The sequence below is a fragment of the Sus scrofa genome, chromosome 12 (assembly GCF_000003025.6).
Source record: "Sus scrofa isolate TJ Tabasco breed Duroc chromosome 12, Sscrofa11.1, whole genome shotgun sequence".
In the NCBI taxonomy this organism is placed as follows: domain Eukaryota; kingdom Metazoa; phylum Chordata; class Mammalia; order Artiodactyla; family Suidae; genus Sus; species Sus scrofa.
In genome coordinates this window covers 8,710,267-8,736,131 of record NC_010454.4, presented here as the reverse complement: position 1 = coordinate 8,736,131, position 25,865 = coordinate 8,710,267, and the positions used below count along the sequence as shown (strand labels likewise).

The following is a 25,865-nucleotide window of genomic DNA, read 5'->3' as shown; positions in this document are numbered from 1 at the left end:
GAGAGGCTGTGCAGTCTCGCGAGAACTCTACCCTTCCCGTGAGAATTCCTCACCCCTTCCCGTGAGAACTCACCCCTTCCCGTGAGAACTCACCCCCTCTGCAGCATCCCGAACCCCACAAGACCGCTGAGCCCAGAGCCCGTGTGGGCAGCATGTGCTCTAGAGTGAGACCTGGCACCTCTCATTCCTTTGATCAACGAGTAAAGCTTCCCTTTGCTCCAGAACCCAATCTGGTCTCATTCTACTGGCTCTCAAGACACCAGGCAGGAAGACCTTCGTTGGCATCTGACTCAAAAAGGTAGGTTACAAAGCTAGAGAGCAATGAAGCACTCCCCAAATAGCAAACTCAAGATTCTCTTGTCTTTTTATGTACACCTTTCTGGTGGCCACCAGTTCTTAAAAGCTCATAAGGCTTTTTTTCTGTGTATCTCTATTTTTTTTTTGGGGGGGGGCGTGCTGCACCTGCAGCATATGGAAGTTCCCAGTCTAGGGGTCGAATCGGAGCTGCACACCACAGACACAGCAACTCAGGATCCAAGCCACATCTGCACCCTACGCCACAGCTCAAGGCAACACTAGATCTTTACCCCACTGAGACCAGGGATTGAACCTGCGTCCTCATGGATAGTAGTTGGATTCGTTAACTGCTGAACCACCATGGGAACTCCTCCCAACGTTTTTCACAGAAAATATAACTTAGAGAGAAAGCAACAATAGTCACAGCTTCGCGGGACCCAGCAGACCCAGAAAAATATGGAGGTGCTAGGATGTCTGATAAAAAGTTTCAGTTCCTCTCAGTGAGATCCAGGGAATAGGACAAGCAATGACCAGTTCCAACACCGTCTCTCACACTCCTTTCCCAGTATAGGTAGGTATTCCTACCGCAAAATTATTCCTTCCCATCTGAAGTAATTGAAAGCAAATCATTTCCCCCTTAGCTAGGCTTCTCTCATTCCAGCTGAGAATTCAGGATCAAGATGCTTGCCTGCCTTCTAAGGTTTGCTCTGGAAGGTGAATGGGGCTAGAAGCAAAAAGCAGGCAGTCCCTGGTGCTACCAGCTGTCCCTGGATTCTATGCAAATTTGGAGGCCCATACTTTCTCCAAAAAGAAGCTCTGATGCTGGCTCCTGGAATCTTTTACATTCTATGTTCAGGGGGTGAAATTCATTGTAATGCTAGCTAAAACCCACCTCTTCCCTAGGGGGGAGTTCATACTGGTAGAAAGCTAGCAGAATAAAACAAAAGTTACCTTTCAAGACCTAGAAAATACCCGGGGGGATTGCCAGCCCCTCCCAGTTGCTCAGGCCTCCCCTCTACCAGTTGTAGCCCCATGGAGTCAGATTGTATTTTGATTTGCCTGTGTGCGCGGAAGAGCCACAGAAATGTGGTCCAGAAACTCAGCTGGTGTTTGGCTGAAATCTTCTGGGCTTGGACCCAGCCCCCCCACCTCCAGTCCAGGACCTGATGTGAGGTGGCACAGACTTGATCCCTTTTCCTTTGATATGGAGCCTGTACCTACTCAGGGCTCTTGGTGCTAAAGAAAACAGCCCTTTTTTGGAATCGGATTTGCCTCCTGCCCCGGCTGCAGTTATTCTGCAGAGCCCCCCTGCCACACTATTGCTGCAGTTCAGAGTCGGTGTCGTGGGGGCAAGTGGCAGGGGTCCTTTCTTCTCTGGGTTTGATACATCCTTCCTTCCGCTGCTCCCTGCAAAATCAACTGCAAGGAAAAGGAGGGGAGCAGGCAGGAGGGAGAGGGGGAGACTTCCGGAAATCTCCCTCCTCCCTTGCCCTCACAGTTTGCCCGATAATGAACCTGCAGTCTTCCACCTGCCCCCCAGCAAAGGAATTGGTTACTGTCCCGAGCCCTCCCAGGCATCGTCCCCTTGCTCACTTCCTCCTCTTCCTGCTCCCAACCTGTACTCCTCCAGCCTCCTGTGGCTCCAAGGTCAAGTTCCCCATCTCAGGAAGCAGGAGATAGAACTCTGGAACAGTAAGCTTTCACACTTCACCCCACATTATCCTCACCTCCAAATGCACAGACGCAAAGAACTGCTTTCCTGGAATTCTATGTGAATCTAGAAGCATGAGACAGTAGGGGGCTTATTCTTCTCTCTGTTTATGTATGATACCAAAGTGTGCTGAGGGGAAAGTGTTTGTTAAGGTATATTTTAAAACTAATTTAGAATTGGCTTGTTTTTAATACCACTGTCTTCTATCTTGCCCTGGGATCAAACAGTCTAAACTCAAACTTGAGGCTTCTGCAGTTTTTTTTTTAATACAGCAGGAATAGGGGGCCCACCCATCCCCTACTCACCAGTTTTGCCAGCGCTGGTTGCTATATCCTGTTTCTTCATTGTGAATCTCTGCAGACTGAAAAGCAAAGGCTGGTGATCCTCCTCAGGTCTCAGCTGACGTACCCATCTGTACCTGCAGCCCATGGCTGGTGGGACACACCCCCAACAAGAGCACTGGTATGTAGAAAAAGTTGTTCCTTCCCTTTTGCTCATTTTATTGGAAGAATTATTATGGCTGGGAGGCAGGTGCACACCTGTGGCAGTTGAGAGCTTTTATTAGAATACGTGCTTCCGATGCTTATGATTTTCGTGAAATCAAACCCCTCGTTACTGATTCGTTTCAGTCTGTTTCAGGATCAGAGATCATACCTCGAATCCTGGCCAGTTGTCTCACCAATATATGTCATAAGGGGCCCAGGGCAAAAACAAATAGATGGCCCAGCCAGAACCACTGCTTCTGGAGAAAAACAACTCAAAGGACATGTCCTACATAGAGCAGACCGTGGTTAGAGGTTGGCATGATTGCGGTCACTAAATTAGCATGGGTCTCTCAGCCAGAGGCTAATCTAAACCAGACCTCATACAATGCCAGGCCATGAGTACACCACAATCGCAATTAAAGAGAAAAGAGGGAGTTCCCATTGTGGCTCAGCACTAACAAACCCAAATAGTATCCATGAGGACGTGAGTTCAATCCCTGGCCCTGCTCAGTGGGTTAAGGATCCGGCATTGCTGTGGCTGTGGCGTAGGCTGGCAGCTGCAGCTCTGATTTGACTCCTAGCCTGGGAACCTCCAAAGGCCGTGGGTGTGGCCATTAAAACAAGGAAAGAGAAAAATCATTCTTGGTTGCCGAAAATGTATTTTTCACATGGCAGGTACTTAGTAACACAATGAGATAGAAGGCAGCTGGAATAAACAGGAAAGGCAATTTTGTTTATTCATCTTTGAAAGATTAAAGAATTTTGAATGTATCTCCAGGGCCAAGTCCTTTGCATGCTTCCCTTTCTTTTCTGACTGTAGCCGCATCCATCCCACCTCTGTCGCTACATTTTTGTTGCTACTCAAGATCTCCAGTCTGCATGGTCCAAATCTACTGCTTGATCTGAACCCTCCTGCGAACTTCCTTTACCTGGTCCACCTAGCCCTCCAACTGCTGACCAGCCATCGTCCTTGGACCCTCTCGAGTTTGGTCTGCTCTCTTTTCAGGTTCTCTTAATATATGTACAGAATCTCTCAAATGCACTTCCACTTGAAGGCAGAAGTCCAGTCTAGGAATCCACAGCAAATGCACTTTCTCAGTGGTGTAGTTAGGAGTGGTTTTCCCTCTACCATGAACACGCGTTTATTTTGCACACTAAAATCTTTCTCAGTTTAGGAGTTCCCGTCGTGGCGCAGTGGTTGGCGAATCCGACTAGGAACCATGAGGTCGCGGGTTCGGTTCCTGCCCTTGCTCAGTGGGTTAACGATCCGGCGTTGCGTGGCTGTGGTGTAGGTTGCAGACGCGGCTCGGATCCGCGTTGCTGTGGCTCTGGCGTAGGCTGGTGGCTGCAGCTCCGATTCGACCCTAGCCTGGAACCTCCATATGCGCGGAGCGGCCCAAGAAATAGCAACAACAACAACAACAAAAAGACAAAAGACGAAAAAAAAAATAAAAATAAAATCTTTCTCAGTTTACTTCCAAAATTCAATATGTGAACACGCGAAACTTTGCTTCTCTTGACTTTTTAGACCTTCTTCCCATCCCACGACTCTGGCTTCACTAGTGCCATTTATCTTTGAATTTGCCACTTGTTTGTTTGTTTGTTTGTTTTTAGGGCCGCACCTGTGGCATGTGGAAGTTCTCAGGCTAGAGGTCGAATCAGAGCTGCAGCTGCCCATCTACACTCCAGCCACAGCAATGCAAGATCCCAGCTGCATCTGCGACCTACACCACAGCTCATGGCAATGCTGGTTCCTTAACCCCCTAAGCGAGGCCAGGGATCAGACCTGCATTCTCATGGATACTAGCTGGGTTCATAACCCACTGATCCACAATGGGAACTCCTGTTTGTTTTTTTTTGTTTGTTTGTTTGTTTTTTTAATCAAAGTGGATATCATAGACTCATTGTGTCTGTACAGGTCAAATCATGGTACATTGTTGCCAAGAATCCATTTCTCTGGGTGAATGGAAGGCCTATTTTTCAGTTTTCTTTTTGTTGGGGATGACTGCCTTGATAAAACTTAAGTCTTTCCCTGGCTAGGACCTAGTAACCCCTCCAGCCAAATTACAGTGAATTTTGAAACATTTGGCCAAATACTGGGCTCTACTGGAATTTTTACCTTTTTGAATTTTGGAATAAATAGGCTATCAACAGGACTGCGGATAACTTTTGATCACACAGAGAAACGTTGTAACAGGATTGTTTTCTGTGTTAATATAATGATTTAATAAAGACATTTGGCACATAAATAAGTCTCTCATAGACCAAGCATTTTGAACAATGAGAAGATTAAGACCAGCCTATAGGGGATATTAGCAAAAGTGTCTTTTCTAGCTTTGTAAAACTCTTCCATCTGTTTAGAGATAAATTCATTATTCTTAACTAAAAACCCTCCTGAAATAGATGTGGTGAAAAATGTTCGGCCCCAGTTATGAGCCTTCCCAAGCAAGCTTAAAATGGCTTAGAAACAAAAGGCCATGTCTCCAAACAACGAGGTCCCGCCTTTGTGTTTTATCTGCAAAACAGCAGAGTTTGCAAAGTCTGGATCCCATTTCATTGGAACTGAACGTAAGTGTAGTGCCTGGAATTCTCCCAAATGAATAAACTCTTTGCCGATAATTTTTAAATGAAGAAAGATCAACAGGATAGGGGCGTAGGGGAAGATTATAGGCTGCAGGGTGTGTGTGTGTGGGGGGGGTAGCACATGCTCACACAAGAGTGTGTGTCCACGTGTGTGCCCGCCTGTGCACACGTGGTTGGAGTTGGAGTAATAGAACATAAATGAAAGAACACAAACCCTCATCAAACGTGCCCACTGATGCAGGAATCGATAAAACAAGAAGGGGGGGTGTGTGCGTCTTTGCATTTAGCAGATCAGTTGGGAGAGTGGTGGACATAATTCTTTTTCTTTCTGATGCGCCCCGCTGAATTCCGTCTTCCTTTCTTGGAAACGCCCATAGATTGACTTCCTCTAAAAGCACTCCCGCCGACTCTTCGCTCGTGTTAATTCCTGCTCAGTTTTCCTGTCCCATTCTGAGGACAGCAACGTCAGTTTTCTCACGTCAGCTCCCGATTGCCCCCGTCCCTGTTTCTGGAGGCTGGCTTTTCCTCCCTGGGATGGCAGCCAAAATGACGCCAGTTTGTGGCAGGCGAGAGAAGGCCCCGCGGACCGTCTCTCACTTGACTTTTCCTCCATTTGCGAGGTCTTGCTGCGGACAGTGCGCACCGCACCGTCTGTAGTGATGCCAGTGATGCCGAGGGCAGAAGGCCACAGCATCCTCACGTTCACGCTCAGGACCGAGGCTACCAAAGGAGGAGCTGAGCGACTTAGGTGTAAAGACCTCTCCACCCAGTCTTGGCAAGTCCTGCGATGAACACTGTTGTCTGGAGCAGCCGCTCAAGGTTCTCGTTTGGCTTCTTTGAAAAAAATGAAGGAAAAAGAAAAGGCCGTCGAGTCTCCTCCTTTGACCACTGCAAGCAAGGTAGAGAAAAAGAAAAAGAAAGTTAACAAAGAGAGGACATGGGTCCCTCCTCTTTCCTTCCCCTCTCCCCATCTGTGGGCAAAAATCTAATAAAGATGATTAAATTACATGTCTTTTCCTCCCATTGAAATCCATGGCATACTATTCAAATATTGGAACTCAGGAAATAAGGCAGGACAAGGTCCCTCATGAAACCTTAGAAGGCAGCACAGGGTCTGAGCTGGAGGTCTGCCTGGCTGGGCGGCTCTAATTAAGAAATCACCCTGCTGAGCAGAACTTAATCTAAATAAAATATAAAAAGGAATTCAGTGAAAACCATTACCTCCTCCCCACACACCTCAGGTCCCGAGCCCCCATTCCTCTCCGCCCCGTCCTAAGAATAAGAAGGCTCCCTCCCAGCGCTGGAGAGTTCTGTGTTGTTCTGTGCGTCCAGGATACAGTCAAGGATAAAGACTCAGCTCTTGGGAGTTCCCACTGTGGCTCAGCGGTAAGGAACCCAACTAGTATCCATGAGGATGCAAGTTCTATCCCTGAACTCGCTGAGTGGATTAAGGATCCATGAGCTTCGGTATAGGCGGCTCAGATCCCATGCTGCTGCAGCTCCAATTGGACCCCTAGCCTAAGAATCTCCATATGCTTTGGGTGGAGCCCTAAAAATACCGCCCCCCCCCTAAAAAAAAGACTCCACTCTCAAAGAGAAAGCTGGGTCTTGTGCTGCTTGTGCCGGCCTTCGGCTGGGTGACCAGACATTCTCGGGGCCAGAGGCAGATGCAGCCTGTGTTGTTTGGGTTTGGGATGCGGGAGGAGAAGAGAATTTGATCAAGGACTGACTAAGGAGTGGGACATCGGGACATCGAGCCAACTCCTCCAGTTTTAACACAGTGAACGAGGGATTCGGATAATCCTAAACATCGGATACCTGCAAACTGTCTGCGCGCGGCTTGGGAGTCCATCATGTCGTTGAAGAAACAAACAAAAAAATCATGAAACCCTGTTTAAATGTTTTTTAACAACTCCTCCAATGGGAGTCCCTTTCCCCAACTGACTGCAGAGAAGTATTGAGCAGTTAAACTTGAGTAAGAATTCTGTATTCCAGAATGGGCTGGAATGTCACTATTTGAAATATAAGGGAAAAAAATCACACTTAAACAGAATAAACAATACTATAACTAAAACATTATTTAAAACAATTTTTCAGAAGAGGGGATAATTCCAAAAACTGACTGAAAACAACATAATGGTTTTTGAGCTGTGTACAACCACCATTTCTGTTGAAAGGTGTTTTCTCCATTATGCAAAATTCCTAAAAAAACGTAAGGACAGTCATTGGCAAGCATCCCATCTCTTTTGAATTACTTAGCACATACTAAGTATTCAGAAGTTCTTACTGTCTCTTTCCTCTGAAAAAATGTCCTTTCTTTTTCGAGCCAGGTGGATATTTTCTTTTTCAATCACGGTTTTGTTTAGAAATGCCCACATAAAGAAATAAGAGATAGACTCTTGTATTTCATACAAATTCTCAGAACAATCATGTCTCAAGTAAAAATGCCAAGCTTTACGTGGATCTGAGCAGAAGGACAATTAACGTATAATAATTCACAGCCTCTCTGTAGGCTGGCTGGGTTTTGCTTACCTATCCATGAGCTGTTTTTGACGGAGATGGCCACCTGAGAGCCACTTGGTTCAGTACCCTTGTTTTGGTGAGTCTTTTAACCTGTACTGAGTCAGCCTCCGACTGCTTCTGCGTGAAGGTCCTTGGTCATCCTTCTGCCAGTGGGGGATGTGTGTTTATCCTCATTTCCAGCCACACACCTTAGACACCTATGGTGTCCACCAACACGCCTGTGTTGTGTTCTTGCTGTTTTATTGTTCTCCCCTGTGGTTTTGCGTGGGCTGCCCTGTCTGCCCACAATTCTTAAATTGTTTAAAAAAAAAAAAAACCTGTAGAAAGAGATGGACCCTCGCCCTAGGAAGGAAGAAGATGCACATATGCATGTAAACACAGATTTTGGCAAACAATTTCAGGGAACCCCTGAGCCCTCTAAGGAGTCCATGGTCACCAATTTAAGGACCCTTGAAAGATTGTGCCTGCTCTCTTTTCTCCTCTGATAAAGACGCAGAGACTTTCTCCTGTGACCCAACGGGAGTCCTGATCCCTCTTTCTGACAAGGTTCCGACCTTGGGCTCTGTCGTCGGATGTGGTCTAGTTTTAGCAAGTCTCCTACTGGATGCATTTTGCAAAAATCCCCCACCCTTCACATTGGATCAAATTTCTCATCCTGCACCCTGGATATATGTGCTCACCCTGGCCAGTCTTCAGCAAAAATCCTGTCACGTTGGTTTAGCCAGAATCCCCGTATTCTTGATGTTTTTTTCTGAGTAATTTTCCACCAACTAACCCCCATCTTGTTCCTTAGCTACAAATCTCCATTAATCCTTATTGTATTTGGAGCCGAGCCCACTCTGTCGCCCCTACTACAAAACTCTGTCAGAGTAGACACCCCTGAATAAAGTCTTCCTTACCGTCTTTAACAAGTGCTGTGAACAGTTTTTCTGGAACACCTCCCATCACAGGAAAGCCCCTACTTCCCCTCGAGGGGACCTGTCCACCAAACCTTCCCCGACCAACCCAGAAATAGTTATGAGCACAAGTCCTGCCTCCCTGCTCCCAGTTACCCTTGTCTGCAAGTCTAGCATGTTACATACAGGCCGCAAGGCAGTAATTATTTGTTTGCATGTCAATCTTCCACTGGACCAAGGGTAGGCACATTTTCTCTTAAAGGCCCAGAGAGTAAATATTTCAGGCTGGGAGCCATGTGGTCTCTGTAGCATCTACTCAACTTTGCTACTGTAGCCAAAGCAGCCTTAGACAATGTAAATAAATGGGCATAGCTGTGTTCTGATAACCCTTCCAAAACATTGCAGTTAGAACGTTGTATCATTTTCATGTGGCACAAGATAGTCTGTTCCTTTTGTTTCTTTTGTCCAACATTTCTTTAAAAAAAAAATGTAAAAACCATCCCTATATCATGAGCTAAACAAAAACGGAGGAGGGAAAGGACAGACAACCCACAGGACGTAGGTCGCTGACCCCCTAGTCTAAGCTGAAGAGAGGCTCTCAAAGGTAAATCTTATGGATTTTTGAGTTTTGTTATCTAGTTCCTCTAGTTTTATTTGAACTTCACCAATGAGTACCTACTTACACAGAAAATGGGTGAAAAAATAAACGCCTAAGTGACCAGTTTGCTTGAGACAGACACTGACGAGAACAACCATAGTTGTGACTTGGGGGACATAGTTCGGGTTCCATGTTTCTTCATGTTTAGGGACATCTCTGTGGTTAGCTGCCAAAGCTACAGTCGCCCTTCTCTAAGCCTAGGATGATTCCAAAAGTCACCGGGTAGGTGCCCGAAACCTTCTAGAGCAGTCCAGGAGTTTCCGTCGTGGCGCAGGGGAAATGAATCTGACTAGGATCCATGAGGACACAGGTTCGATTCTTGGCCTCACTCAGTGGGTTAAGGATCTAGCGTTGCTGCCGGCAGCTACAGCTCCAGTTCGACCCCTCACGTGAGAATCGATATGCTGCAGGTGTGGCCCTAAAAAAAAAAAACCAAAACAAAACAAACAAAAACAAGTCCAGTATCAGTGTAGTCAGAAAATACCTTTTATTAATTCTTTTATTTTATTTTGTTATGCAGCGGAAGATAACTAATAACATCAGTGTATATGACAACTGGATGTATGTGTACTTTTCTTCCCCACCAAGATGTTAAGTCCCTCTCGGGCAGGAGTTAGTTACATCATCCTTATTTTGCCCCGTACAGAATACATGGGTAAAGAAAGTTTGTTAAATTGACTTGCATTTGGGGTTTCATTGAATTCAGTTAATTCAAACAACAGTAGTGATATTTAATTCATCAGTGGTAGGACAAAGCTAACAGCAGTTCAGGGCAGAATGTTTTTGAAAGTTGTGAGAAAAAAAAATTGTTTGGATTTGTACCCAGTTTATGTTTCACAGACTCAGGGAGAGGGGAAGTCATTCCTTTGCAAAAGACTTCGAAGTTGTTGCCTTGTAACCAGCCATACTAACGTTCCCCATTGGATGGTCGGTCTACTTAGGCAATTTTCCTCCCTTCTCTTGCTTTGCATATTACACGGTCAGTGAAAAATGCTACAAGGAGAGAGGGAAAAAAATGGAACTAGAACTGTGAAAAAGTTGAAAAAAACGAAGACGAGGGAAGGAAAAAAAGAGCAGAGGAAAGAGAAGGAGTCAGAGCGCCCAAGCCAGATGCAGAGCAAGGATTCGAAAGAAAAACGTCTGATTTTCCCATCTCTAGTCCTAAATATTTTGACAAGGAGCTTGGCATTTATCAAACAGGAAAACAAGAAAAACAGAAGTTGTCTTCCAGGGACCCAAGGCTGTTGGAATTCAATGACCTAATTCGGTATAAGGTTGCAAGGAGTGATTACCTTTCTTGTCTGAATTTCATGGCATCAGGACCTCTGTTTTCTCAACAGCACAGGCCACACCACTATCAGAGGTCGGGAGTAAAGAACAAAGGATGGGAGGGAAAGTCTGGATTCTAGGCTTAGAAAACATATTTTTAAATCCCTGTAGATTCTCATGCTCTATCTTACTGGTTGCTTATCTTAGCAGTTAAGTCCACTTTTCATTACTTTTGTAGACATTATATAATATCTTCTTCCCTTGCTCCAGTCACCAGCTGTTAGCCAGTCTCATCCCAGAACAGGGTGGGGGTTGGGTCGGCTTCAGCAGAATAACCTTCACGCTGACAACTGAGACAACCCGTTCCCAGCTACTGAGCAAAGCTAAATTTTCTGCAATTGAAATTAGAACACACCCTCACACCATGCACAAAAATAAACTCAAAATGGCTGAAAGACTTAAATATACGACAGGACACCATCAAACTCCTAGAAGAGAACATAGGCAAAACACTCTCTGACATCAACATCATGAATATTTTCTCAGGTCAGTCTCCCAAAGCAATAGAAACTAGAGCAAAAATAAACCCATGGGACCTCATCAAACTGAAAAGCTTTTGCACAGCAAAGGAAACCCAAAAGAAAACAAAAAAACAACTTACAGAATGGGAGAAAATAGTTTCAAATGATGCAACTGACAAGGGCTTAATCTCTAGAATATATAAGCAACTTATACAACTCAACAGCAAAAAAGCCAATAAACCAATGGAAAAATGGGCAAAAGACCTGAATAGACATTTCTCCAAGGAAGATATACAGACGGCCAGCAAACACATGAAAAAATGCTCAACATCGCTGATTATAAGAGAAATGTAAATCAAAACAACCATGAGATACCACCTCACACCAGTCAGAATGGCCATCATTAATAAGGCCACAAACAGCAAGTGCTGGAGGGGTTGTGGAGAAAAGGGAACCCTCCTGCACTGCTGGTGGGAATGTAAACTGGTACAGCCACTATGGAGAACAGTTTGGAGATACCTTAGAAATCTATACATAGAACTTCCATATGACCCCGCAATCCCACTCTTGGGCATCTATCTGGACAAAACTCTACTTAAGAGAGACACGTGCACCCGCATGTTCATTGCAGCACTATTCACAATAGCCAAGACATGGAAACAACCCAAATGTCCATCGACGGATGATTGGATTCGGAAGAGGTGGTATATATACACAGTGGAATACTACTCAGCCATAAAAAAGAATGACTTAATGCCATTTGCAGCAACATGGATGGAACTAGAGACTCTCATACTGAGTGAAATGAGTCAGAAAGACAGAGACAAATACCATATGATATCACTTATAACTGGAATCTAATATCCAGCACAAATGAATACCTCTTCAGAAAAGAAAATCATGGACTTGGAAAATAGACTTGTGGCTGCCTGATGGGAGAGGGAGGGAGTGGGAGGGATCAGGAGCTTGGGCTTATCAGACACAACTTGGAATAGATTTACAAGGAGATCCTGCTGAGTAGCATTGAGAACTATGTCTAGATAACTCATGTTGCAACAGAACAAAAGGTGGGGGAAAAAATGTATACATGTAAGGATAACTTGATCCCCTTGCTGTACAGTGGAAAAAAAATAAATTATTAAAAAAAAAGGTTAAAAAAAAAAAGAACCAAATCGACCTCAAGAAATCTATGTCTCGTTCATTATGAGACAGAGCTGTGATCCATAAGAATGTAAACTGATGCGAACTTTCTGTAGGATAATGTGTCTCCAGTTTTTAGCATTTGTTGTAGTAAATAAACAAAGCAAAGATTTCTTTTAAAAAAGCAGTGACTATTGGAGGTCCAGCTGTGGCACAACGGGATTGGCAGCGTATCTGCAGTACCAGGACGCAAGTTCAATCCCCAGCCTGGCACAGTGGGTTAAAAGGATCCAGCGTTGCTGCCACACAGCTCAGATGTGATCCCTGGCCTGAGAACTCCATATGCCACAAGGTGGCCAAAAAGGGGGAGAAGGGGAAAGGCAGTGACTACTAACCACCAAAATGATCTCATTAACTTTTGTTCTAGAAACATTTTCACACTTATTACTACTTAGTAATATTTAATACTTACACGTGCCTCCCACAATGTCAGAGCTCAGTAAATGGTGTTTAAATCTTTATAAGACAATGTTCTTGGTTGCAAAAAAAAAAAAAAAAAAAAAAAAAAGATAAATAAAACTATGTTTGCCCTAAAAAAGAAAAGAAAGAAATCTAAAAGAGTTCAAAGTTAAAACAATCTGTTAGAATTTTTGGTTAAGTTTCAAAATTTTTACCTGTACAGTGGGGACTAAATAAATAGTATGTATCTCATAGGGTAATTTTGAAGGTTAAATAAGTGTAAACGCCTCAGGCTACTGCAAGATTCGTCACCTTTAATGCTATTGACATTTCAGGTGGGATAATTTTTTGTGGCAGGTGCCTGTTCTATGCACCGTAGGATGTTTACCAGTATCCTAGCTTCTACCGGCTAGATGCTGGTTGTACCCCCACACACCTGCCACCTCACCTCCATTGTCACAATCAAAAACATCTCCAAACATTTCCAAATGTCCCGGGGAGCGGGGAGGGAGCAAAATCACCCCTGCTCGAGAACCAGTATTCTAGTGTTTGGCATATAGGAATTGCTCCATAAATATTAGATGTTGTTTTGATTATCATTGCAATTTTTTCTAACAGCAACATCACCCTGCAAAGAGGACAGCTCTTCGCTCACTGAAATTTTTAAAAATATTTTTAGAAGTTTAAATTTTGTTTTTAATTTTTTAAAACTATTTTTTTAATTTTTAAAAATCTTTAAAATAAATTTATTTATTTATTTACTTATTTATTTATTCGCTGCAGCAGGCAGAGGTTTGATGTGGGATCTCAGTTCCCTGGCCAGGGATTGGACCCAGGCCATAGCAATGAAAGTGCCAAGTCCTAACCACTAGACCACCAGGGAACTCCCTCCCTGAATCTGTTAAATAGTGCTGCATTTTTGCATCCTTTCAGTGGGGAAAGTGCTGGAAAAGGGCAAGGTCATTAATTTGAGAGCAACCCAAGAGGAAACCTACCATCTCCCAGGGTGTTTTCTTTCATGGAGAAAAAGGGCTGCCATGCCATTCGACTCTAAGAATTAGGTACCCGTCTTAGGCTCACAGTGTGTGAGATGCTACAGGAGTCTTCCATTGGGCATACATTTTCCAGCTGGAGGCACCACTGGGTTTTGACTCCTGAAGCTGTTTTTGGAGGTTTCCAAGAGTGCCACCCCCTGAGAAAGGAAGGAGAGAGATGCTCAGAAGGAGAAGTCTCTGACAGGACTTAACTCCCTTTGCTGCTTTTAGTGGTTTGGTGCTTGTTTGGGTTTCCAAGTGTGTTTTTTTGCTGAAATTGTTCTTGCATATTCTAACAGTATTTGCTGTAGGTGTTTTGATACCATGCTGTTTTGAAGGGACTAATGTTTTTCATGGCATGTCTTGTGCGAAGTGTACAAACTGAGAGGTAAATGTTGGTGACTGAATAGAGCGCAGTATTCCTCAAAGTTTTCAACCAAATAAATGCTAGTCGCAGAGAAAAGTGAAAAAGAGCTCTGGGGAGTCTGGGAATGGCCAGTTGAAAATGTGAACTGTCTCTTCACCTCTTGGTTTTAGCTTTAGAACACATGCGTATTTTACTTTTTACGCGAAAATATTTTCTCATTTGTTTCAAAATATGTAAATGGCCTCTCCACATTGGGCCCTGGCTATCTGGTGGCTTTTCCTACTCCCCTTTGGAAAGGATACACAACGCACTTGCAAAGGAAGAAAGATCTTGGACTTGAAATCTGAGAGACCTACACAAAAACTTGTTTCATTTAAAAAAAAAAAAATGTCAGCATGGCCAACACTCAGATCCTGCATTTATCCCTTCTTCTGCACTCTTCTTCTTCCTTAGCGCAAAGCCTGGCTCCTCCCATGATGTTAAGTCAATCATTTTCTCTCTATCAGTCCCACCACCTGTCTCCAAGCCAGCTTCCACACTCTTTCTACGATCTGCTCAAACCTGGGGGTTTCCCCTTTCTGGAGGCCTGTCTCTCTGTGACCTTCAAATTCATCAAAAGCTGTCTTTTTTTTTTTTGCTTTTTACAGCTGCACCTGCCCCATATGGACGTTTCCAGGCTAGGGGGTCATATTGGAGCTGCAGCTGCCAGTCTCCACCACAGCCACAGTAACACCAGATCTGAGTTGCATCGGTGACCTATACTGCAGCTGGTGCCAATACCAGATCCTTAACCCACTGAGCCAGATCAAACCCACATTCTCACGGAGACTATGTCAGGTTCTTAACCCATGGAGCCACAACGGGAGCTCCTAAAAGTGTCTTCAATCCAAACCCCCAATGAGGATTTCCCTGATTAAATTACACTCCATGACAACTGCACTTCCTGCACATTAGTCATATCATGTCACCACAAAGGAATGCTTTAAAAAACTTACTTTCCAGTCAAGCTTTCTTCCCTCAATTTATATTTTTGTAACTTTCTAATCTAAGGAAAAGTAATGTCTGTGTGAATTTGCGTTTCAAAAATCACACATTTTCTAGTAAACAACAGATTCCACATTTGTGTTTTCTAATAAAAATATAAGCAGGAACTACTTATAATCTCTCCTTATGGCCTAATTCTGATTTCCTTGAGGGCAAGAAACTTATCTCTTTTCCATCTGTTTTCTTCCTAGTGTTTAACTCAAAGGTGTGAACCCTTAAGACATTCAAAAAAGATATGTTGAGTAAACCTAAGAAAGAATGAATGATTGCATTTCAAAAATTCGTTTCTCTGAACTTTAGGTGATCTGCACACTTTGGCAAAAGCACCTATTTATGATACCTTGCCGGTATTCATCTTACACAGTTCGCTTGTTGCCAGGCAGTTATTGGCTGGTCCTAGGCATGGTCATTGAATTTCCTTTTTATCCTTGACCTCACCCATGTCCTTCAAAGCCCCAAGCATTGAGTTTTGCCTATAGTAGGTACTTTAGAAATATGATGGAATGAATGCCATTTGCAGCGTAACACAAAGAGCTCAGGCAAAAAGGAACTGGAGAAAGGGTAATCAGTGAAAGTAAATACCAGCCAACTTGTCCCCCCAAATATGTATGTGATTAGATTAAACGTTCACAAAGGGAGAGAAGACCATCTGGGGAAGGGTGATGGGCACATCTGGGGATTAGGATACCAGGACCGAGGCTGGCTCTGTAGATACTGTCGGCCCTCCTTATTTTCTGCAGCGCTGGGTTGATGTTTTCTGGAGTTAAGAACCTGGGGTATGGGAGTTCCCTGGTGGCCCAGTGGTTAAAGATCCAGTGTGGTCACTGTTGTGGCCCGGGTTACTGCTAATGGTGCAGGTTCAGTCCTTGGCCCAGGAACTTCCACATGCCACCCGTGTGGCCCAAAACAAAACGAAACGAAACTAGAGGATGATATTTTTTCTTGATATTTGTGTTTTATTAACTCCTGTATTCCAAGCACGGGGACAGTCTGTTATGAGGAGGCTGTGATCCTCTGGGTTGTTAAGAACTTAGTTAAAAATCATAACTGATAGGAGTTCCTGCTGTGGTGCAATGGGTTAATGATCCAGCTTGTCTCTGAAGAGACGCTGGTTCAATCCCCAGTCTGGCCCACTGGGTTAAGGATCCAGCATTGCTACAGCTGCAACTGTGGCGTAGGTCACAGCTCTGGCTCAAATTCGATCCCTGGCCCAGGAACGTCCATATGCCATGGGTATAGCTGAAAAAGAAAGAAAAAAAAAAATCCTAACTTGTGTATAATACATGTGACCTGTGGATTTTTTTACTTATCGATGCTCTCAGGAGTTTCAAAGTGAAGACAAGCCAGCAGTAATAGCACAATTAGAAGTAATAGCATTGACTGTGGGCAGAGTGTGCTGGTTGATAGAAGAAATAGTGGGAATGAGATCATGATGGGACCGTAGTTCCAACAGGAACTGGAATTATGACTTTGCCTGGCCTTAGTCAAATACAAAGACTTTGAGCACTTTCGCAGCACTCAACTCTAACTAGGAAATTAGAAAGCAACCTTAGAGCTTCCATGCCAGATATGACAGGAACAGGAGTTCACATGAAGTGTTGTTCCATGGACCCAGTGGACACACTCTTACTAGTCTCAGCTAAGTTGCCTATGACACCTCGAAGTCCAATGCAAGTCACCTAGAGGCCGCATAAAGCAGTCTCTCTTCTGACCAGGTGAGACACAAGTGGTCCTCCAGTCTGCAGACCCGCCCAGGTTGACAGAAAGACAGCAGCTGCGGAGTGGAGCATTTGTTACTCTCTTAGGCCAAAGAATAGTGAGAACACGACACCTGAATCTGAACAGCACTCAGTTACAGATGTGTGATAAATGACTGAAAAATCTTCCAGCGGGCCTCTCAACTTCAGGCATGATCAGTTTTTCCAGGAAGACTGACACAAAGCTGCCATTCGGTGGACAAGTACTCAAGAGAAAATTTCTTCCACTAGTGAGGTTTAGCATAAAGCAAGACACAGCATAGGAGGCAGTCCAGGCTGGCCTTGTCTGGTGTTTACAGTCAAGCTGGCCCTTCACCTGGCACCTGGAAAGCACACCCAATGATACCCACCTCATGGTGTGGCTGGAACAGTCCCATGACATAATGTATGGGCAGTGCCTGGCAAGAGCTCCGTCTGCAGCAAGCATGTACAGATGCTTGATGCATGGGAAAGACGAACACCCAGCCACACACCCCACCGCCTGCAGAGCCACACTGTCAGACTTAGTCTCCACTATTGGCTGTGATGAAACAGGGCTAACCAAGAGGGCCAGGCCCACAGAAGGACAACAGGAACATTCCGGCAAAGCCCATCTATAGCTCACGGGCAGTGAGGAACTAAATCTTTGCTGTGGAGTCCAAGGGATCCGTGGGCGGGTGGGGATGCTCCCCGTGGGACTTGTGAATAACTGCGATCAGCCCACCACCTAATTCCCAGGACTGAAGTTGCTTCCTTCCCTTATAATAACTGTCCACTAGGTAGCTTGCGGCCAGTGGGCTCAAAAACAGAAGGCGGTTAGTGTCAGCCTCCCAAGATGCCAAGTGGAGACATTTTTCTCAGGTTTCTGGGTGGGTTTTTAAGCCAACACCCTTGAAGGGAAGCAGAGCCTGCCCGCCACAGGCATCTGGGACACAAGGCCTACACAGTATTTTTGAAAAGTCAGTATCGCTCACTGATGATAAAGGGGCATTCACCACCGCGGGCAAAGGCACTCCACGGAGTGGGTGGAGTTGGGGCTGCCAGGCGGTCCGAGGACCAAGTTTGCAGCCAATTTTCTTTTTCCACCAAGTCTAGCATTGAGTAGGTGCCAATACAGCTAAAAGCTTTTGGAGACACCCAGAGACACAGATAGTGAGCCCCCCGGCCAGCCCCCCAACCCCTGTCTTTTCCATGGAACTTCGCAGCAGCTACCAGGGGCGTCATCACAGAGCATTCATTTTTTCCCTTGCCTGGTTTCCCACATTCTGTGACCACCTTGGAGCGTGCCAGGGAAAATACTGAGAGCCTAGGTAAACGAAGGGGAACCCAACATTCACCAGACTGGCCTTAAAATAGCCGGCGGAACGCCCCCATCCCAGAGAGTACACAGGCAGTGACTGTTAACCAGTGTGCTCCGAGCACCCACCCCCGCCCCAGGCCCGCGAAAGCCTATCTCAGACAGAGGACAAAGGAGTAGCCTTTGCTGCCTCGTTCCCTTTGCCCCCGCCCCCAGCCCCACGACTTCGGTGAATATTAATGAACACAGAGTGACCTGATTGATGCAAACCAGGGCACGACCACTGGGCGGGGTGGGGACCTCGGTGAAACATTCATCTGGCGTGGGGTGGAGGGTTGGACGAAGAGTCTGCCTGCAGGAGAGTGGGGGCTTGGGGGTTTGCAGAACACAACCCGGGCTGGGCACGGGGCAGAAAGAAAAATGTCTCCACACTGACCATGGGACAGCCAGTGGAACTCGAGACTGTGTCTCGAGGCTGTGTGTTCCGGATGGAGTCGTGCACCCGGGGAAGGGGGGTGGCTCAACGGGAAGATATGGAGTCAAAGAACAGGAAGGAGATGCTAGTCCAGGATGAGAACAAGGAAGCATGTTCGCGTAGAGTATATACTTCACAGTATATACACCTCATCAGCATAATGTTTTCTAAGTGCTCTACCTGTTAAGTTGCCAGATTTAGCAAATAAAAATACAAGATACCCAGTGAAATTTGAATTTCAGATCAACAGTGAATAGGGTTAGGATAAGCCTGTCCCACCTGCAATATCTGCATATACTTATGATTTTTAAAAAATCATTTTCGTGGGAAATTTAACATCCAGCTAAATATGAGTTCTAGAGAGACGAAAAATAATTATTAGTATAAATGTTTCATGCAGCATTTGAGACCTACTTATACTAAAAATGTTGGTTGTTTATCTGGAACTCAAGTGTTAACTGGGCGTTTTGTGTTTTATCAGCAAACCTGCAGCCATGTCTAACCTCCTCAACCAGAATGAAAACTCTCCCGGAGTGCCCGATACGGCTCAGCAGATTATGAAACCGACTAGTATCTATGAGGATGCAGATTTGATCCCTGGCCTTGCTCAATGGGTTAAGGATCCGGCATGGCCATGAGCTGTGGTATAGGTTGGCAGATGCAGCACCGATTTGACCCATGGCATGGGAACTTCCATGTGCTGCAGGTGCAGCCTTAAAACAAAAAAAAAAAAAAAAAAAAAAAAAAAAACAAAAAAAAAAAAGAATGAAAACCCTCAAGGACAGACTTTTCTGCTGGATTCTCTGCAAAACCTAAGGGTGCCCATGTAATGCAGTACAGAAAAGCATAATCACTGGCATAAACGCACACTTTGCAATCCATTCTGCCTTCACCTACTATGAGCCACGTGATCCTGGACCAGTAACTTCACCACTTGATTAAGTGGTGAAGTTATTGTTTCCTTGATTTTCTCATCTACTATGTAGGAAAAATGACAGATACCTGCCTTAGAAAGTGGGTACAAGGAAACGGTAGGGATAAAGCTTTTACTGTATCCTAGGCTCAGAAAAAGTACTCAATAAATGTTAGCTATTGTTATGACTATTATTATTATTGGATACTTTATAAATAAGTGGATGTGATGGAAAGAAAGTAGCTCCTGGCTGTCAGAGACCTGCCCGAGTCGACCTCTGGGCTTCCTCCACCAGCTCTGTGACCTTGAGAGAGACTTTGTCCTCCTGTCTTTTCCTTGGGGTTTCAAGATTCCTTCCAAGTCTAAAACCTCACAACTTATGTAGACTGGATGGATGAGAACCAAATGGAATAAAAACCAAGTCAGGGGAACTGTGTGAAGGGGATAAAGTAGAAGTGCCCTGGAGGATGTTTCACCAGACGAATAAAAGAGGCTGTTCCAAAATGCAGGACTCTGACCCCTCGGGGCTCTGATCTCACAAAGGCTGGGTTTTGGAGACTTAGACAAAAGAAAACCCGCAAAGAGCAGAGTATTTCTGCCTCAACTTGGATTTGCACCGAAAGGAGCCTTGTTTAAGCTTGAGTGGGGAGCCCTCCCAGTTGGCAACCTACCTGGTAGCAGTAACTAAATTCACAGCATGCCAGGGCCAACATGGCAGAGACGCCACGGTCCCCACCATCCACAAAGCCTATGGGGGCCCAGAGTTAGTCTTTGATGATGGGCAGCATTCCCAGATAATTTCACATCTCACTAGTGACTTTTATAACTATTTCTCATCATCTCCGGGAAATTATTACTGAGCCAGAAAGAAAATATTTGCCCCTCTCATATTAGTCCGAGGAAAGAGTATGGGCATGAAGAGGCCAGGGATAGGCACACATCCTCCCAGCAATGGTTTCCCCCCTCCCCGACCATGACTCTTTTCTGTACCAGGGAATGGAAGCATATGGAAGAGTTTCCATCAGCAATTCTACTAACAATATGAACTCACTTCACATTGGATTCAGAAGCCTTTGGGGACCAATGCAATCAAGAGAAGATACAGTAGTCCCCTACTCCAGAATATTTGCAAAACCCCTGGAAGGCAACATCATTCTTCGATACAGCAATGACTTAAGGGGCTGAGTCTAGCAACATCCAGGTGCAAATAAATATAAGGCAGATGGCATTCTTTTGTGACAGAATGACAGAGAATGGGCTGCATGTGAGCTTCCAATGGGTACATGGATGGTTGCATAAGAAAGGGAGAATCTTGAAAGGATAAAGAACATTCTATGCAAAGGTAGGAAGGTTTCAAGAGCTGCCAGAAAATCAGCATGGAGGGGAGCCTAGCTGAGAACAAGGTGGGTGATAGGCAAAGAATTCGCCATGTAGACTAGGCTCTGGATTCAGTAAATTAACTCAGAGACCAGGTCGCACTTAAATAATTGGATTTCTTATTATTGTTTTTCTATTGCGCTAAGATTGAAGGAGATTTGCAAGAACATTGAATGGTCCAGCAATTTAAAAACATTTCCTCAACCACCTTGAAATTCCATCCACTGAATCATTTTGATAATACATTCCTAGAGGAGTACAAATTGGTTTACTGTCTTTGAGAGGCCTTTGGCAACAGCGTGAGAAATTACAAATTGCATTCTCTTCAAGGAGCCATTCAACTTTCAGGAATTTATCCTGCGGGAATCCTTGAACGTGAACCAGGCTATTTACTCCAGCGTTGTTTATAAGACCAAACTACTTTGAAGCAGCCTAAATGCCCACAAGGGGATAAGTTAAGTCAGATATGCTATTAATAATTCATAGAATAAATACAAATTAATAATGAGTGTAGAAGCTCTTTAAATACTGGTATAGAACAATCTTTAAACTGTTGTTTAAAAAAAAATCAAGGCACAAGAAAGCTTGTAAAATATGCCACCATATTGTTCAAAATTAAAGGGGCTTCAAGGAAGTAGAACATAATTTCCTACCCACTGGGTATGGGTTAAACTTAGTGCCATATTCCAAAGAAGTGCCAAAGAAGTGTGGAAGGGAGAAGGAGTAACTTTACAGTGTAGAGACCTAGCAAACACTACCTGAGCCAGGTGATGAGGCTCACACCACCCGTGGTAAGTCATGTGGGTACCATGTGCCTTTGCTAGGATGATGAGAATGGCATTTCATCTTTTAGGTCATCCTCCCCAAAACTCCACACCCTGGCAAACCATGAGAAAACTCTTGAGCCAAACTCAAATTAAGGAACCGCCTACAAAATACTTGATCAGCCCTCTTCCAAAGGTCAAGGTCATCAAGGAAGGTAAGTCTGAGAAACTGTTACAGACTGGAGGGCCGGAGAAAACATGATGATTAAATGCAAGTCAATATCCTGATTGAGATGCTCAAACAGAGAAAGGATGTCAGGATGAAACACATCATATCTGATAAACCATGGAATTCCGTTACTGATAATGTACCAGTGTTTGTTCATTAGCTGTGACAAATGTGCCACAGTAATATGTTAACAAAAGGAGACGCTGGATGATGGCATATGTAGGAGCTCTATAATAGCTTTGCAACTTTTCTTTAAAGCATTTCTAAGATAAAACACATTAAAAAATAAAGGTAGGGATTATACAATGGCCATAAAACATCTATGGAAGAATACACCATAAATGAACCATTTCAGTTGCCTCCAAAGAAAGATCTGTTATTGGAGAAGTTTCACTATATGCACTTTTATATTTGGAATGGTGAATCATGCAAATTTACCACAACTTAAAAAAATTAAATGTACTGGGAGTTCCCGTCATGGCACAGTGGAAATGAATCCTACGAGGAACCGTGAGGTTGTGGGTTCAATATCTGGCCTTGCTCAGTGGGTAAAGGATCTGGCATTGCCATGAGCTGTGGAATTCAGTTATTGATAATGTACCAGTGTTGGTTCATTAGCTGTGACAAATATGCCACAGTAATATAAGATGCAGCTCAGATCTGGTGTTGCTGTGGCTCCGGCATAGGCTGGCAGCTACAGCTCTGATTAGACCCCTAGCCTGGGAACTTCCATATGCTGCGGGTGTGCCCACCCCCCAAAAAAAATTAAATTTACATTTTGTAAAAACAAAGCCAAGTTTTTAATCCAAGTTATTTCTAAAAGACATGTTAGTTTATGTGTACTGTGATATATGGAATGACTAGCCAAGGAGCACCTGCTATATAGCATAGGGAACTCTACCTAGTATTCTCTGATAATATCTATATGGGAAAAGAAGTTGAAAAAGAATGCGTGTGTGTGTGTGTGTGAGTTCTGCTGTGGCACAGTGGATTAGGAATCCGACTTCAGTGGCTTGGGTTTCTGTGGAGGCACGGGTTCAATCCGCAGCCCTGTGCAGTGGATTGAGAGGGTCCAGCATTGCCAGTGCTGCAGTGTGGGTCCCATGTGCAGTTCAGATTCAATCCCTGGTGCAGGAACTTCCATAAGCTGAAGGTGCAGCCATTAAAAAGGAGAGAATGAATGTGTGTATAACTGAATCACTTTGTTGTGCAGCAGAAATTTCACCGCGTTGTACATCAACTCTACTTTCATAAAAATTTTTAAAATGAAAAAAAGACATGTTAGTTTGGAGATGCACTTTTTTGAGTAATCCAGTCCATCAGTAGCACCCCCAAGAATTAACCGATTTGGGTTAATTTCTCATATTGATAAGTTGGAGAGTCCGAAAGAACAGGGCTTCAAGGACAATGGTATTGCAGATGCGGAAGCGTTGAGGGAAAAGAAAGCCCTCGGTAAGGTCTGAAGGTTGGATACTGCTCAGGAAGGTTCTGAGCACCCAGGTCACCAAAGGGAGGGCGGGAAACAGAGAGAAGATGCCCAGTGGCAGTGACTGGATGTCACCAGTACTAACATGGCTGACATGAAACATACCTAAGATTAGCTCTCCATCAGCTTCCCAATAGACTATATTCTCTATCACCCCAGCTCCAAAATGAGCCTTTCTCTGCTTTGATCCTCAATCAGGAAAAATGTTCGAAGCTATTGGGTGTCGAAAGGGCACTCTGGACCATTTGAGACCGGACTCTGAAGTCATTCCCAGCTGCCCTGACCCATCCCCCTTCTGTTTCAGCCACTACTTGGCAAAAACCCACAGGGAAGTGACAATGAAGTGAATTCACACTGGACTCCAGAAAGAGAAACCGGGCCCTTCAGGCAGAGCCGTAAGCCCGAGGGAAAGGACACAGGATTAACAGGTCCCTGAGCCAGCAGGGGGCCAGGAGCCAGAAGGACACCCACCAAGGGAGGCAGGGAGACAGTTAATAACTCAAGGTGACCAATGAAGCCAGCTCGTCGTGGGGCTCCAGTCTGGCTGATGGCAAAGTCAAAACAGAGCTGTCGGAAACTGGGAAGGCGCTGTCACTTTTACTGTATTTTTCCACACGTATTTTTATTTATTTTTGTTAATTTGGAAATGTTGGTGGGGAGCCGGAAAACGCAGGCTGGAGGACTCCTGGGGTCTGAGACGGGAGAGGCTGTGTTTCTGCTTGGCTCTCCATGGAATTCAGATCAGCAGCTCCCCGGGGGCCTCAGCCAACGGGGGCAGCTAGGTTACCTAGCCGAGCCACCCGCCCTGTGGAAACACCCTCACCTCGCGTTTTCACCGCCTTCCCATGCCAGCAGCCTGCCAGCCCTGCCAAATTACACTAAAAGCACGCTCCGTCCACCGGCCACACCAGCCTCCTTGCTAGTAAACCCAGCAGCTGCTTCACAGAGATGGAGAGAGACGAGCAACACCCCCAAAGTGGGCAGGAGGGAAACCCAGGGCTGAGGGGCGGAGGAGAATTAATATCCTCTGTGCTCATCCCAGCTGATACATCGGCAAAAACCCCGCTACCACAAAGCCTAACGTTTGAGCAGGGAGCCCCGGGAAATTCACAAAGAGGAAGCAGTGAGCCCAGCGTGTTTGACATGATCCTGTGCCCCAGTTCGGGGAGAGTGGGGGAAGTTAGCGCACACTGTGGCAGACGGCCTGGGAGGTTTACCTGCCCTTTGGCTCCTAGAACCCTTGGCTTCTTGTTCTGACCTTCTAGGCATAAGTCTTTACTAAACGCTCCCTGTCTAGATGATTAGCAGTATTTTCACCACGATTGAACGTTTAAATGAACACTTTCTACATCAGAGGGCATGTCCTCATCCAAGATTAACCTTGGAGGTCTTTTCTGTTCTTTTTTTAGGGCCGCACCGGCAGCATGTGGAAGTTCCCAGGCTAGGGGTCTAATCAGAGCTAGAGCTGCCGGCCTACACTACAGCCACAGCAACACTAGATCCGAGCCTCATCTGCAGCCTACACCACAGCTCACGGCATTGCTGGATCCTTAACCCACTGGACAGGGCCAGGGATCAAACCCGCATCCTCATGGATACTAGTCGGATTCGTTTCTGCTGCGCCACAATGGGAACTCCTAACCTTGGAGATTATTTTAGCTTCTCATAGAGCAGACAACTCGACAGTAACATCAAGGGTAAATGTGTCTGTCCACCACCTCACACACACCCACACCCACACACACCCACACCCACACACCCACACCCACCCACACCCACACACCCACCCACCCCCCCACACACACAAACTCCCCCCTCTCCTCCAGCAAACCTTTCTAATTGCCTCTGAGTTCCCCGCAAAGGGCACTGGATCGGCTAACCCCAAAACAGCAGCTCTTCAAATGGCTCAGCTGGCAAAATGCTTCCCTGTAAGGTGGCCCAAGCCCTATCATGGTCCCTGTCTCAAGGTCCTTCATGATGGCTCAGGGCTAAGGCCGGGTGGGTTGTCCATTGCAGACCAGATCTGCTCTGTCCCCTGACCTGTCTCAATACAGTTCCTGTATTGTTCTCTGACCTGAGGATGGAGGGAAGGGGGAACGTGCCTGCACACAAAACTTCCCTCGAAAAGATTAGTGCAATTATGAGCCAACAGTAATGGCTACAAGCCAATCTGCTCGCAAATCCTCGCGAGCACCAGGTCACCTCAGAGTCTCTTAAAGCCTCAAACACAAGGCTGTGTGTTCTCCTGCATGTGGCACGTTGTTCTAGAAGGCAACTAGGCCAGTGCTTAATGCCGCCCTTACCCACAAGGCCAATAAGCAGAGAGAGAAAAAAAAAAATAACCTGTGACTAATGAGTGTGTCTGATCCTCAGGTCCCCGTGCCCCCATAAGTCTGTAAGAGGCAGATGTCCGGGGTCAGACATCCGGAGTGACTGCTTCACCCCATGTCCTTTGGGCAAAATGCTGAACGGAACACGGCTAGAGTACAGCTTGTGGTTCGTGTTAAGCGCAGACCTGTTGGGCAGTGATAGGCTTTCTCCCCCTTTCACCTTACAACCACCACTGGCCCCTCTCTTACCACTCTGCCGGCCACGCTCATC

General features: G+C 45.3%; 1 long non-coding RNA gene across 1 annotated transcript; it reads left to right on the top strand.

Annotated features, from left to right (window-relative positions):
- On the top strand, window positions 77-21,819 carry LOC102165993. The gene is made up of 3 exons (XR_306431.2): window positions 77-298; window positions 2,369-2,470; window positions 21,639-21,819. It is a non-coding gene; the product is annotated as an uncharacterized LOC102165993 (long non-coding RNA).